Genomic DNA, 13877 nt, shown 5'->3' with positions numbered 1-13877 from the left:
AAAGTCTCTTTAGCGTGTTTGTGAACAGGAACGAAAATCACTTTGCTCATTACCCAAGGTTGTAACCAGAAATACACTATTTGCAATGCTCAGCCAAAGTATTATTCAAGAGTGAGGATGAAATAATCATAGTTTCAGATAGACAAAGACTCTGAAAACTTACAACCCTCAGATTCTCACAAATCTAATACCCAAATCTAAATGTAAATAGGTAGTACAGTAGTATTAACTATAATACTAACAATAATTTTTTACATAAAACAAGTTAGAACTAAAATTCTAAACAATTACATGGATTTTAATTGGGGTGGATAATTTTGGGGACAGACATATTGTTCCAAGGTTTTTATCTGGTTTGGAAAGATAATAGAATCTGATTCAATTTAGACCCTTCCAAAAATATTAATATAAGTACCTCTGTAGAATTGTAAAGTATATGAGCTGTGTTTCTGACTGAGGTCTTGAAGTCTAGGATACCAGCTCATATTAAGGAGACAAGAGTGAGGAAGCATTGAGCAAAAATCATTTTCTATCAGCAACAAAGCAAAAGTAGGAGACAGAATAGTGACTTCAGATGTACAGAGAAGCTAAGTTATCAGCAACAGAAGAGATTTTGAGCCAACAGTTTGAAAAGGCCTAGGGCAAAGCATTGGGTTACTGAGGTGACATTCTGCAGCTTGGTCAGCTGGAGTCAAGCATACCTTTTAGTAGTCTTTCTAAGGCAGTAGTTCCCAAGCTTTTTCATCCAAAAACCCCTTTACACTCTTAAAAATTTTAGTGAGGACTCCAAAGAGTTCTTTGTGGGCATATTAGTCTGTTCTCATGCTGCTAATAAAGACATACCTGACACTAGATAATTTATAAAGGAAACAAGTTTAATGGATTCACAGTTCTGCATGGCTGGAAAGGCCTCACAATCATGGTGGAAGACAAAGGAAGAGCAAAGGGACATCTTACATGGCAGCAGGCAAGATAGTGTGTGCAGGATAACTGCCTTTTTTTTTTTTAAATTATACTTTAAGTTCTAGGGTACATGTGCACAACATACAGGTTTGTTACATATGTATACATGTGCCATGTTGGTTTGCTACACCCACTAATTTGTCATTTACGTTAGGTATTTCTCCTAATGCTGTCCCTCCCCACTCCCCCCACCCCATGACAGGTCCCGGTGTGTGATATTCCCCACCCTGTGTCCAAGTGTTCCCATTGTTCAGTTCCCACCTATGAGTGAGAACATGCAGTGTTTGGTTTTCTGTCCTTGTGATAGTTTGCTAAGAATGATGGTTTCCAGCTTCATCCATGTCCCTACAAAGGACATGAACTCATCCTTTTTTATGGCTGCATAGTATTCCATGGTGTATATGTGCCACATTTTCTTTTTTTTTTTTTTGGTTTTTTTTTTTGAGACAGAGTCTTGCCCTGTCGCCCAGGCTGGAGTGCAGTGGTGCAATCTCAGCTCACTGCAAGCTCTGCCTCCTGGGTTCACACCATTCTCCTGTCTCAGCCTCCCTAGTAGCTGGGAGTACAGGTGCCTGCCGCAATGCCCGGCTAATTTTTTGTTTTTTAGTAGAAACAGGGTTTTACTGTGTTAGCCAGGATGGTCTCGATCTTCTGACCTCGTGATCCACCCGCCTCGGCCTCCCAAAGTGCTGGGATTACAGGCGTGAGCCACCGCGCCTGGCCACGTGCCACATTTTCTTAATCTAGTCTATCATTGATGGACATTTGGGTTGGTTCCAAGTCTTTGCTGTTGTGAATAGTGCTGCAATAAACATATGCGTGCATGTGTCTTTATAGCAGCATGATTTATAATCCTTTGGGTATAGACCCAGTAATGGGATGGCTGGGTCAAATGGTATTTCTAGTTCTAGATCCTTAAGGAATCGCCACACTGTCTTCCACAATGGTTGAACTAGTTTACACTCCCACCAACCATGTAAAAGCATTCCTATTTCTCCATATCCTCTCCAGCATCTGTCGTTTCCTGACTTTTTAATGATTGCCATTCTGATAGTATCTCATTGTGGTTTTGATTTGCATTTCTCTAATGACCAGTGATGGTGAGCATTTTATCATGTGTCTGTTGGCTGCATAAATGTCTTCTTTTGAAAAGTGTCTGTTCATATCGTTTGGCACTTTTTGATGGGGTTGTTTGATTTTTTTCTTGTAAATTTGTGTAAGTTCTTTGTAGATTCTGGATATTAGCCCTTTGTCAGATGGGTAGATTGCAAAAATTTTCTCTCATTCTACAGGTTGCCTGAGAACTGCCCTTTTATAAAACCATCAGATCTCATGAGACTTATTCACTATCAAGAGACCAGCATGGGGAAAAACCCAACCCATGATTCAATTACCTCCCACCTAATCCCTCCCACAACATGTGGGGATTATGGGAGCTACAATTCAAGGTGAGATTTGAGTGGAGACACAGCCAAACCATATCAGTGGGCTAATGTGAGATAGATAGATGATAGATAGATAGATAGATAATAGACGGATAGATAGAGAGAGAGATAGATAGATATATTTATCATGTTAGAAGCTAAAACTGGGAACATTTAAAAACTCAATACAAAAGGGTACATTTCATGCACTATCAGAATAAGGATGTCATCACATCACCTGACCTCTGAAAAACTCTTCTGTAAATGTATGTCAGAATGAGAGAGAAAAAGATAAAGACTTGATATGATCTGAAAATAGTTTTGACCTCACAGACCCCTGTGAAATAGTCTGGAAGATATCCAGGGATCTCAGACCTTATTTTGAGGGTCCCAGTTCTAAGGGATAGAACATACCATATACTTGTTCAGTGTCAACCCATATGTGCCCTTTAAGGTTAGCCTCCATCTGACTAAGCTCTGAGTGAGTGTTTCTACTCTGGCCCTTTTCTGAACTCACAGAACTCATTGCCAGAAACACATGGGTTGCTTATTTGGACCATCTTTGATAGTCTTGTTTTGTTTTATAATTCAATTTTTAAATAAATGTATGTCTTTTTAATTTGATCAGAATTTCTGGAGGGCAAGACATGAATATTCTAGTTCTTTATTCCCAAAGGAATTAATATGGGATACTATGAAGTTAGTAAGAATTAATGGTGATTATAATGGCTCTGGATTTATTAATTAGTTGTAACGATAATGGCCACTCTTAAAATGATTTAACAAATTATTTTATCATAGACCAACAAGGCAACAGGAATCAAATTGAGTTTGGTCTCTTTCTATTCCAGGTGGTCAATAGCATTAGAGTGCAACCAGTCTCCAAGGCCAGAAAGAATGGAGTCATGCACAGGTCCTACTTCTCTGTTGCCATCTGATTGGCTGGTAAATTCTGTCATTTTACTGTGGAACTGTCTTCTGGGGTGGCCCTTTCCTCCCATTCCTACTGTCACTTCCTCAGTCTAGTTTTCAGCACTTCTTGCCTTGAGTACAGGAGCAGCCTCCTTATTAGAGCTCCTGGGCCTGACCCTCATCTCTTCTCATTCCAGTACATGTGCCTCACAGTCACTGCTCATTTTCCTGAAAGCAGGCTTGATCTTTGTATTCTTCCTGTGTAAAAATTACCTGTGACAACAAAGTCTATTTGACTGGATGCCAGGGTATATCAGGTTTTACTTTCCTAATACACTTGGCTAAAGGGTGGTCTTCAGAGTGGATGCTCTGGTCTCATGTGGCCCTGGGCCAACAGCCAGGATAAGATTACCTAATTACACAGTCAAAAGATAATCTACCTGGGATGTAGAGGCTACGTGACAGAAAAAAATTCTGGATTTCTTCAAAGTGGAACTGGAAGAGCAGACTACCCCCAGCCACTGCAGATTATGCTAAAGTGTTTTTTTTTTTTTCACTCCAACTCACTCTATACTTCTACTTTGCCTCTGAAAGAATTTCCTAGCGTAGCACCTACCATAAGGAGTATACCAGTGGTTCCCAACGAGGAGCAATTTTGTCCCCAGGAGACATTTGGCAACGCCTAGAGGCATTTTTGGTTGTCACAAGTGGGGAGTGAGAGCCACTGGCATCTAGTGAGCATTCAGGGATGCTGCTGAACAAACTACAATGCACTGGCCAGTCCCCCACAACAAAGAATTATCTGGCCCAAAATGTCAATAGTGCTGAGGTTAGGGAACCCTGAGGGGCACAATGTAGCTTTAGTAATATATGTACTAATTTCTCTATATAATGTTCCTGAGTAGCTCATAGGGGTATCTCTTCCATAACCATTTGCAACCCGAGATCACTGCCCAGATGGAGTCAGCCTCTCCTATGCCTACACAATAAAGCTCAGACTCTCAGCCCTGATGTTCAGCCCCTTCCAGATGTGCTCCTGCTTCCATCAGCTTCATTGTCCTCCCCTTACTGCTGTCTGCCTTATCTTACACTACCTTAAACTCCCACTGTCCCCTGAAATGCCACACTCTTCAAATCTTTGTGTGGACTCTTCTCTGATTGGACTACTCTCTCTTTTAATTTATTTAGCAGATGTCTACTTATCTTTAAAGACCCAGCTCAATTAAAGCCCTCCCTGACACCCTCTCCTGTCTGTGCACACCTATTCCTCAGACTTTCTATTTCTTTTATAGTACTTGTTTATTTATCTTTCTTACTGCACTGCGGATTTTTAAAATCTTTTATATTAATTTGATTGACAGCAATTAGCACTGGGCCTGGCACTTGGTAAGTGCTCAAAAATTATCCATCAAGTGTATGTATGCGTGTACTTGTATGTGTATACACACATGAGTAAATGCCTGCACAAGTGGATGGACACACACACACACACACATCAAAGAAAAAGCCTGGCTGAAGAGAGACTTTATCGCCATTGCTATGCAAGATTACTTCTCCCAGACACTTGCATAGTGTTCCTGGGATAGGAATTTAAATCAAGATTCAAAGAACCAATATGAAAAATCATCTATGTAGACATAGGTGTTCAGATGCTTGCCTATTGTTCAAATGCCAAAAGGCTGCCAATGCAACATGGTACATCTCCAGCCGAAGGAGACCTGGTACAACACTCCAGAATTGTATATAGAATAGGATTTCATCGATAGTACAATCAAAGTTGCCTGTGTTTTTCCTAGAGTGTAACCACGACTGAGAAATCACCGCTGAATCTGCTCACCAACTGAGAGCTGAGAATGCGGAGACACAGAGTGTGTGTTCTGTGTGCATATACAAAAGAACAATGCTTGGTGCTAAATCTGTTAAAATCTGAATTCTATGCTCATTGGTCATTTTTCTTAATTTGTTTAGTGAATCACTGGATGAACCAGCCACACATGAATCCTGATTCACAAACTGGGGAGCTGTGCGGGCAAGCCTCCCTTGGTCTGTCTTTTCCATCTATAAAATGCTCTTTAGCACCTCATGAGGTCATAGGATAAATGGATCATGTGCAGAACCCAATTCTGCTTGAATCCAGAGTCAATCTGGAGCATAAGTATTATGTATATATGTCACATAATGGATAGCTAGCAGATTCAGAAGTATAATGTTACTACAGTGGGTCTTCATTACCTGTGGTTTTCTCTAGGCTGGATCTGATTTCTCTCTGCTCCTTTTTTATTTTTTTTGGATGGAGAAACAAAAGCTTTACATATAAGATGTTCATCAAAGTATTGGTAAGAGGATAGAAAGGAGAATATTGACTAACATTGAGGATTTTTATGAACCTACTACATCCCAGGAAAATTGGAAATGAGCAAATATAATTATATTTTTCAAAAGGGGATGAAAGTGGGTTTCCAAGACTATGATGTAAAAACCAAGGATTTAGTTTGAGAACTTTGAGCCTCAGTTTGTTGAACACATTGATATTGAAAGTTTGTCCCCAGCCACGGAGGGTTCCTAAGTTGGAGGACATTTGATTTTCTACAGCATCAAAATGAATGGTGAGGAGCTAAGTACAGATAATGTACTAACTTAGTGCAACTATGTACTACTAATAACCAACCCTGCTAAGGGGTTTCCACAACACTGACAGAGATCAACAGGAAAGGAAGCTTCTGTGACTCAACAGATGATTTGCATACATAACGCTAGATTAAACCAGGAAGAAGTTGAATCCCTGAATAGACCAATAACAAGTTCTGAAATTGAGGCAGTGATAAATAGCTTACCAACCAAAAAAAACCCAGGACCAGACAGATTTACAGCTGAATTCTACCAGAGGTACAACGAAGAGCTGGTATCATTTCTTCTGAAATTATTCCGAACAATTGAAAAGGAGGGACTTCTCCCCAGCTCATTTTATGAAGCCAGCATCATCCTGATATCAAAACCCGGCAGAGATACAACAAAAAAAGGAAATTGCAAGCCAATATCCTTGATGAACATTGATGCAAAATTTTTCAGTAAAATACTGGCAAACCAAATCCAGCAGCACATCAATAAGCTTATCTACCACAATCAAATCGGCTTCATCCCTGGGATGCAAGGCTGGTTCAACAATATGCAAATCAATAAATATAATTCATCACATAAACAGAACTAAAGACAAAAACCACATGATTATTTCAATAGATGCAGAAAAGGCCTTCAATAAAATTCAACATCACTTCGTGTTAAAAACTCTCAATAAACTAGGTATTGATGGAACATATCTCAAAATAGTAAGAGCCAAGTATGGCCAACCCACAGCTAGTATCATACTAAATGGGCAAAAGCTGGAAGTATTCCCTTTGAAAACTGGCACAAGGCAAGGATGCCCTCTCTCACCACTCCTACTCAACATAGTATTGGAAGTTCTGGCCAGGGCAAACTGGCAGGAGACACCTGGCAATAAGAAATAAAGAGTATTCAAATAGGAAGAGAGAAAGTCAAACTGTGCCTGTTTGCAGACAACATGATCCTACATCTAGAAAACCCCATCATCTCAACCCAAAAGCTCCTTAAGCTGATAAGCAACTTCAGCAAAGTCTCAGGATACAAAATCAATGTGCAAAAATCACAAGCATTCCTATACACCAACAACAGACAAGCAGAGAGCCAAATCATGAATGAACTCCCATTGACAATTGTTACGAAGAGAATAAAATACCTAGGAATACAGCTAACAAGGGAAGTGAAGGACCACTTCAAGGAGAACTACAAACCACTGCTCACGGAAATAAGAGAGGATGCAAACAAATGGAGAAACATTTCATGCTCGTGGATAGGAAGAATCAATATCATGAAAATGGCCATACTGCCATTTTTGGCCATACTGCCCAATATCATGAAAATGGCCATACTGCCCAAAGTAATTTATAGATTCAATGCTATTTCCATTAAACTGCCATTGACATTCTTCACAGAATTAGAAGAAACTACTTTAAAATTCATATGGAACCAAAAAAGAGTCCATATAACCAAGAAAATCCTAAGCAAGAAGAGCAAAGCTGGAGGCATCATGCTACCCAATTTCAAACTATACAAGTCTACAGTAACCAAGACAGCATGGTACTGGTACAAAAACAGGGACATAGACCAATGGAACAGAATAGAGATCTCAGAAAGAAGACCACACGTCTACAACCATCTGATCTTTGACAAACCTGACAAAAGCAAGCAATGGGGAAATGATTCCCTATTTAATAAATGGTGCTGGAAAAACTGGCTAGCCATCTGCAGAAAATTGAAACTGGACCCCTTTCTTACACCTTATACAAAAATTAACTCAAGATGGATACCTATGTAACAAACCTGCACGTTCTGCTCATGTACCCCAGAACTTAAGTATAATAATAATACCAATAAAGAGACTTAAATGTAAAACCCAATACTATAAAAACCCTAGAGGACAATCCAGGCAATACCACTCAGGAGATAGGCGCAGGCAAAGATTTCATGACAAAAACATCAAAAGCAACTGCAACGAAAGCGAAAATTAACAAATGGGATCTAATTAAACTAAAGGGCTTCTGTACAGCAAAAGAAACTATCATCAGAGTAAATAGCCTACAGAATGGGAGAAAATTTTTGCAATCTATCCATCTGACAAAGGTCTAATATCCAAAATCTACAAGGAACATAAACAAATTTACAAGAGAAAAACAACCCCATCAAAAGGTGGGCAAAGGACATGAACAGACACTTTTCAAAAGAAGACATTTATGTGGCTATCAAACATGAAAGCTCAACATCACTGATCATTAGAGAAATGCAGATGAAGACCACAATGAGATACCATTTCATGCCAGTCAGAATGGTGATTATTAAAAGTCAAGAAACAACAGATGCTGGTGAGGCTGTGGAGAAATAGAAATGCTTTTATGCTGTTAGTGGGAATGTAAATTAGTTCAGCCATTGTGGAAGATGGTGTGGTGATTCCTCAAAGATCTAGAACCAGAAATACCATTTGACCCAGCAATCCCATTACTGAGTATATACCCAAAGGAATATAAATCATTCTATTATAAAGATATATGCATGCATGTGTTTATTGGAACACTATTCACAATAGTAGACACATGGAATCAACCCAAAGGCCCATCAGTAGTAGACTGGATAAAGAAAATGTGCTACATATACACCATGGAATACTGTGCAGCCATAAAAAGGAATGACATCATGTCCTTTGCAATGACGTGGATGGAGCTGGAAGCCATTATCCTCAGCAAACTAACACAGGAACAGAAAACCAAACACCACATGTTCTCACTTATATATGGGAGCTGAACAATGAGAACCCATGGACGCAGGCAGGGGAACAACACACACTGGGCCCTGTCGGAAGGGCAGGGTGAGGGAGAGCATGGTGACAAATAGCTAAGGCATGTGGGGCTTAATACCTAGGTGATGAGTTGATAGGTACGCCACCATGGCACATGTTTATCTGTGTAACAAACCTACACATCCTCCACATATATCCCAGAATTTAAAATTATATTTTTAAAAAAGAAAAGCATATGTGAAAAAAAGATAATGCTAGATTATAAACGGAAAAGGAGGCCCAATAGAACTAGCAGTAAAGAAGAGACTATGCTTGGTTGTAAAGCTTTGAAATATCAACTCATATTCCTATTTTGTGAAAATGCATCCAGAGACTGCAAACAGGACAGGTATCAAGTTATAACTTGTTGGTAAATAGAGATGTTTCTCTATTGGAAAATATGTGGAGCAGAGAACGTATTACGTAGGTACGTAAAGAGTACAATGAAGATCAAAGACTGGCAATTACAAGAAGTTGGAATTTTGGCTTAGCATAAGAAAATATTTTATAATCACCATCCCTGCTGTAAAAGGAAATGGCTTCCCTTTGTGGGTAGTGAGCAACCTGTCCCTGGAAATGCTTAAGCAGAAGCTGCACAGTGATATAGAGGTGGACTGTGAACACCTGATGGGCAGATCACTCGACTGATATCCATTGAGGTCTACCAAGTGCCAGGCACTCCTCTGCATTCGTGATTTATTTGGGCCTTGTAGTCTGTTCTGATGATTCTGATTTACATGGAATCTTAGTGATTTTCATCCTCAGCTATTTTGCCCTACATCACCTTTACTGTGGATCGTTGGTCATGCCTTCTACATTTTTGAAGGCTTGTGAAGCCACATAATTTTATATTATGCATATATAAATATTTAAGAGCCAACACTGAGAGAATGCCATTGGGGAGCCAGAAGAAGAGGTGGCAAGCTCTTTGTGGCAATGTGGTATAGCGGTCAAGAATGTAAGCTTTGTATCAGACCTACTCAACTTTCCAGAGGCTCAGTTTCCTCCTCTCTTAAATGAGAATGATAACAATACTTACATCATAGATTATTGTGTGTATAAGGTACCTAATTATCATATGGTAAACCCCTGTTTAGCCTCCGTATTGAGACTATTATGAGGCTCTGCACAGGTTTTCAATTAACACAGTGCCTGGTACACAGTAAGTGTTCAATAAATAGTAGCTCTTAGTAGAAATAGTAACAGTAGGAGTAATAGTAGCATTGGTAGTAATAGTACTACTACCATGGGTAATAGTAGTAGTAATAGATGTTATAGCAGCATCAGGAGCATCTGAGCTAGTGTCAGAGGCATTCAAACTAGAGCGACTCCATCTTGAATACAGGCTGGGTAAAATGAAGATGAGACCTACTGGGCTGCCTTCCCAAAAGGTCAGGCATTCTTAGTCACAAGATGAGATAGGAGGTTGGCACAAGATACAGATCACAAAGACCCTGCTGATAAAATAGGATATGGTAAAAAAGCTAGCCAAAACTCACCAAAACCAAGATGGCGATGAAAGTGACTTCTGTTAGCTGGGTGTGGTGGCGAGTGCCTGTAATCCCAGCTACTTGAGAGGCTGAGGCAGAAGAATTGCTTCAACCCGGGAGGCGGAGGTTGCAGTGAGCCGAGATTGTGCCACTGCACTCCAGCCTGGGCAACAGAGTAAGACCCTGTCTCAAATAAATAAATAATAAATGAATAAATAAAGTAATAAAAAAAAGAATGTGACTTCTAGTCCTCCTGGCCAATCATTATATGCTAATTATAATGCATTAGCATGCTAAGACACTCCCACCAGCACCATGACAATTTACAAATGTCATGGCGATGTCAGGAAGTTACCATATATGGTCTAAAAGGAGGAGGAATCCTCAGTTCCAGGGAAATCCCCACCCCTTTCTAGAAAACTCACGAGTAGTCCATGAGTAGTCCAAGGGGCTAAAGTAGTCCCTTGTTTAGCATATAATCAAGAAATAACTATAAGTATACTCAGTTGAGCAGCCCATATGGCTGCTCTGCCTATGGAGTAGCCATTCTTTTATTCTTCTACTTTCTTAATAAACTTGCCTTCACTTTACTCTATGGACTTGCCCCAAATTCTTTCTTGTGCGAGGTCCGAGAACCCTCTCTTGGGGTCTGGTTTGGGACCTGTTTTCATAACACTAGGATTTAAACTACACATCCTGACTCCAACTTCAGTCCTTTTTCCAAAACCTGATAATGTGAGTTTTATGCTTGTTCCCATTTTGCTATGTAGTGGTTAGATGTGTGGTTTGAGACTTCAAGTGTTTCTCCCTTTTAAGAATGAGAAGATCAGACTAATAATAGAAAGTAGATTTGTCCTCTGTGGATTCTGGACTCTTTACTCTGAAAAGGATATTGTGAGGATGATGTGAAAACAATAGGAAGATGCAGAAATCCCAGTTTAACTAGTACACAATGCAGTTTATGCCAGTTTTGGAGTTAATAATAGTCCGCTTTTGCTCTAAAAATTGTCATAGTTTGGGCAGGGCACAGTGGCTCACACCTGTAATCCCAGCACTTTGGGAGACCGAAGTGGGTGGATCACTTGAGGTCAGGAATTTGAGACCAGCCTGGCCAACATGGTGAAACCCTGTCTTTACTAAAAGTACAAAAATTACCCGGGCGTGATAGCAGGTGCCTGTAATCCCAGCTACTCAGGAGGCTGAGGCAGGAGAATCACTTGAAACCAGGAGATGGAGGTTGCAGTGAGCCAAGATCACACCACTGCACTCCAGTTTGGGCAACAGAGTGAGACTCTGTCTCAATAAAATAAAATAAAAAATAAAAAATGTCATAGTTTGGATGATTAAGTACATGGTTACTCTAAATATAATACACTCTTAATTGTAGTTATTTAAACTTAGACCAAATTGCACCGACTCCAGACAAATTGTATTCAAAGTAGTATTTTTTGAAAAGCAACTGTCACTTTTAAGTGAATGAGTGTCACTCTCATGGGCATAGATAAATAGCCCATCAAAATTGTCCAAGCAGGACCATTTGCAAAGAATTTTCCTGTTTCTCTGTGTATCTGGAATGTGAAATTGACATTCTTTCTTGGAGAAATCTGTCTTATGAATAGCATTTATTGTTTTTCTTTCTGAGAGCTTGGTGAAAAATGAGTGTGTGTTGGGGTGGGGAGGGAGGGATAGAAGAGCTCAGGTGACTCTGTCTTTGAATACAGAAGATTTCGCATAGAGATATGCCCCAGGCTTTTTTGGGGAGGCTGGGGCAGTGCAGAAGGAAGGTGAGTGAATGAGCAGCTCTACAGCCAGCCTGCAGTTGGAATGGGGCCGGAGACTCCTACTTTGGCATCAGCTGCTCCACACTCCCCAGATCAAATATCAGCTGCCGGCACCAACTGGTACCTCCTGGAGGTCTTTAAAAAATGATTTTCCAGCTGTGAAAGGCTGTGCCATTGTTCTGCTGTTTGGCCACCTTCTCTCTGGCCAGCCCACTGGCAGCAGCCACGCAGGGCAGCCAGAATGAGTCAAATCAAAGGGTGGACAATACAGCAGCCACCCAGCCACCGTCCCTCCTCCCTCTGCTGTCTGATGTCAGATCATCAAAGGCCCTGCATATGGCCCTGTGCTTGCTCTTCATTCACCTCACAGGCCTCCAGAATTTTCACAAGTCAGAGTAGGCGCCAGGAGAAAATTTGCGGCCCCTGAGGGTGCCCTAGGGGTGGTTAATAGCCAGGGAGGGTGACAAGAAAGGGGGAAGTTTAGTGTGCTGCCGATCCCAATTGTTTGGCTAACAGCCGGAGGTTGACCTTGAGCTTGCGTCTGCCACATGGCAGAGGCACCAGCCGGGCAGCATGTTCTGAAGGATGAGGAATAATGGAACTTGAAAATGCAAATGGCTTTAATGAATACTTCTCCCCCTACGCCAAAGCTCCGTGTGTTCGAAGAAACCTTTCTCAGTTTACAGGGAAAAGTCACTTACTTCTTGCTCTACATCTAAAAGTACAGTTTCAGCACAAAGATATTCCATAAACAGAGACCCATCCTGTCGAGGCCCCTGCTCACAGCCTGACTTTCCTAGATCCTAGGGAAGCACCATGTGTCGTGACTTGATCCCAGCTCAGGGCAGTGGCCAAAGGGTGACTACAGACAGAGAAGGTGTCTTGGCCTTTTATGAGAACAATAATCTGGAACTGAGAAGGTAAAGGCACTACAGTGGACTTAGTTGACACTGGCAATGGGTCCATGTAGAACAGACCGGGCAGCTGTGTGTGCTTCTGGGGCTGCCTGCAGCGTTGCCCTCTCAGTCCAGCCAGGACACAGTGCACCGAGCTGGTACAGAAGGGAGTGGCACCTTACCATAATTCCTGCTGCTCTGCCTCACTCCACTGCCCCAGACACTGGTATTTCCTTCCTTCTAAAATGCAGCTTGGGAGAGAATTGAGGGGCTCACCTTGCACCTCGTCAATGCTGTTGCTGATTAACTTGACTTTACCTCTAATGATCGATCAGGTAGTTGGCCAGGTGGGATTCATCCTTGGCCTTAAATTCTGAGCCCCAGCAGCTTTGGGTGGCGTAATCAACTTTTTTTAAAAAAGAAAATTGCTCCCCTTTATTTCCCATACCTAAATTCTGATCCTGGCACTCGTGGCTCAGTTTCAACCCTTAAGGGGTTTGCATATAGGTAGGGAAGCTCGATCTATGTAATACAATGTATGAGATAGAGTAGGCCTATGAAATAGGAAAGTGAATGTGGGCTGTTGTAATTTTCATCTCTGTATCTCTCAGTTATTCAAAGTGTTTTGTAAACTGTAAAGTAATATACAAATGTAATCTGTTGTTGCTACAGTTATTTTTTAAAAAGATAGGCAGCAGTTATTATTATATTATTTTGTAGAATTGGATATATGAGAAAAATCAAGTGAACACAAAAAGCACTAGCTTTACCACATGGCAGTTGTTCAAAATCTGTTTCCAAGGGTCACATTTGTGTGGCATTATTTGCCCTGAGCTCCACTGTAAAGACAAATTAGAAGTATGCATCATCTTAGAAATGGGCTTTGGAAACAAAGCCAGTTTGGAACAAATTTTAAGGGATGTGATACTAACACTTTCAATTGTAAGCTATAGAAACTGCATTAATCAATGGAAAACTATTATTAGATGCAGGGTGTTCCACCA

The sequence above is a fragment of the Symphalangus syndactylus genome, chromosome 12 (assembly GCF_028878055.3).
Source record: "Symphalangus syndactylus isolate Jambi chromosome 12, NHGRI_mSymSyn1-v2.1_pri, whole genome shotgun sequence".
In the NCBI taxonomy this organism is placed as follows: Eukaryota; Metazoa; Chordata; class Mammalia; order Primates; family Hylobatidae; genus Symphalangus; species Symphalangus syndactylus.
Note: the sequence above shows the minus strand (reverse complement) of the source record.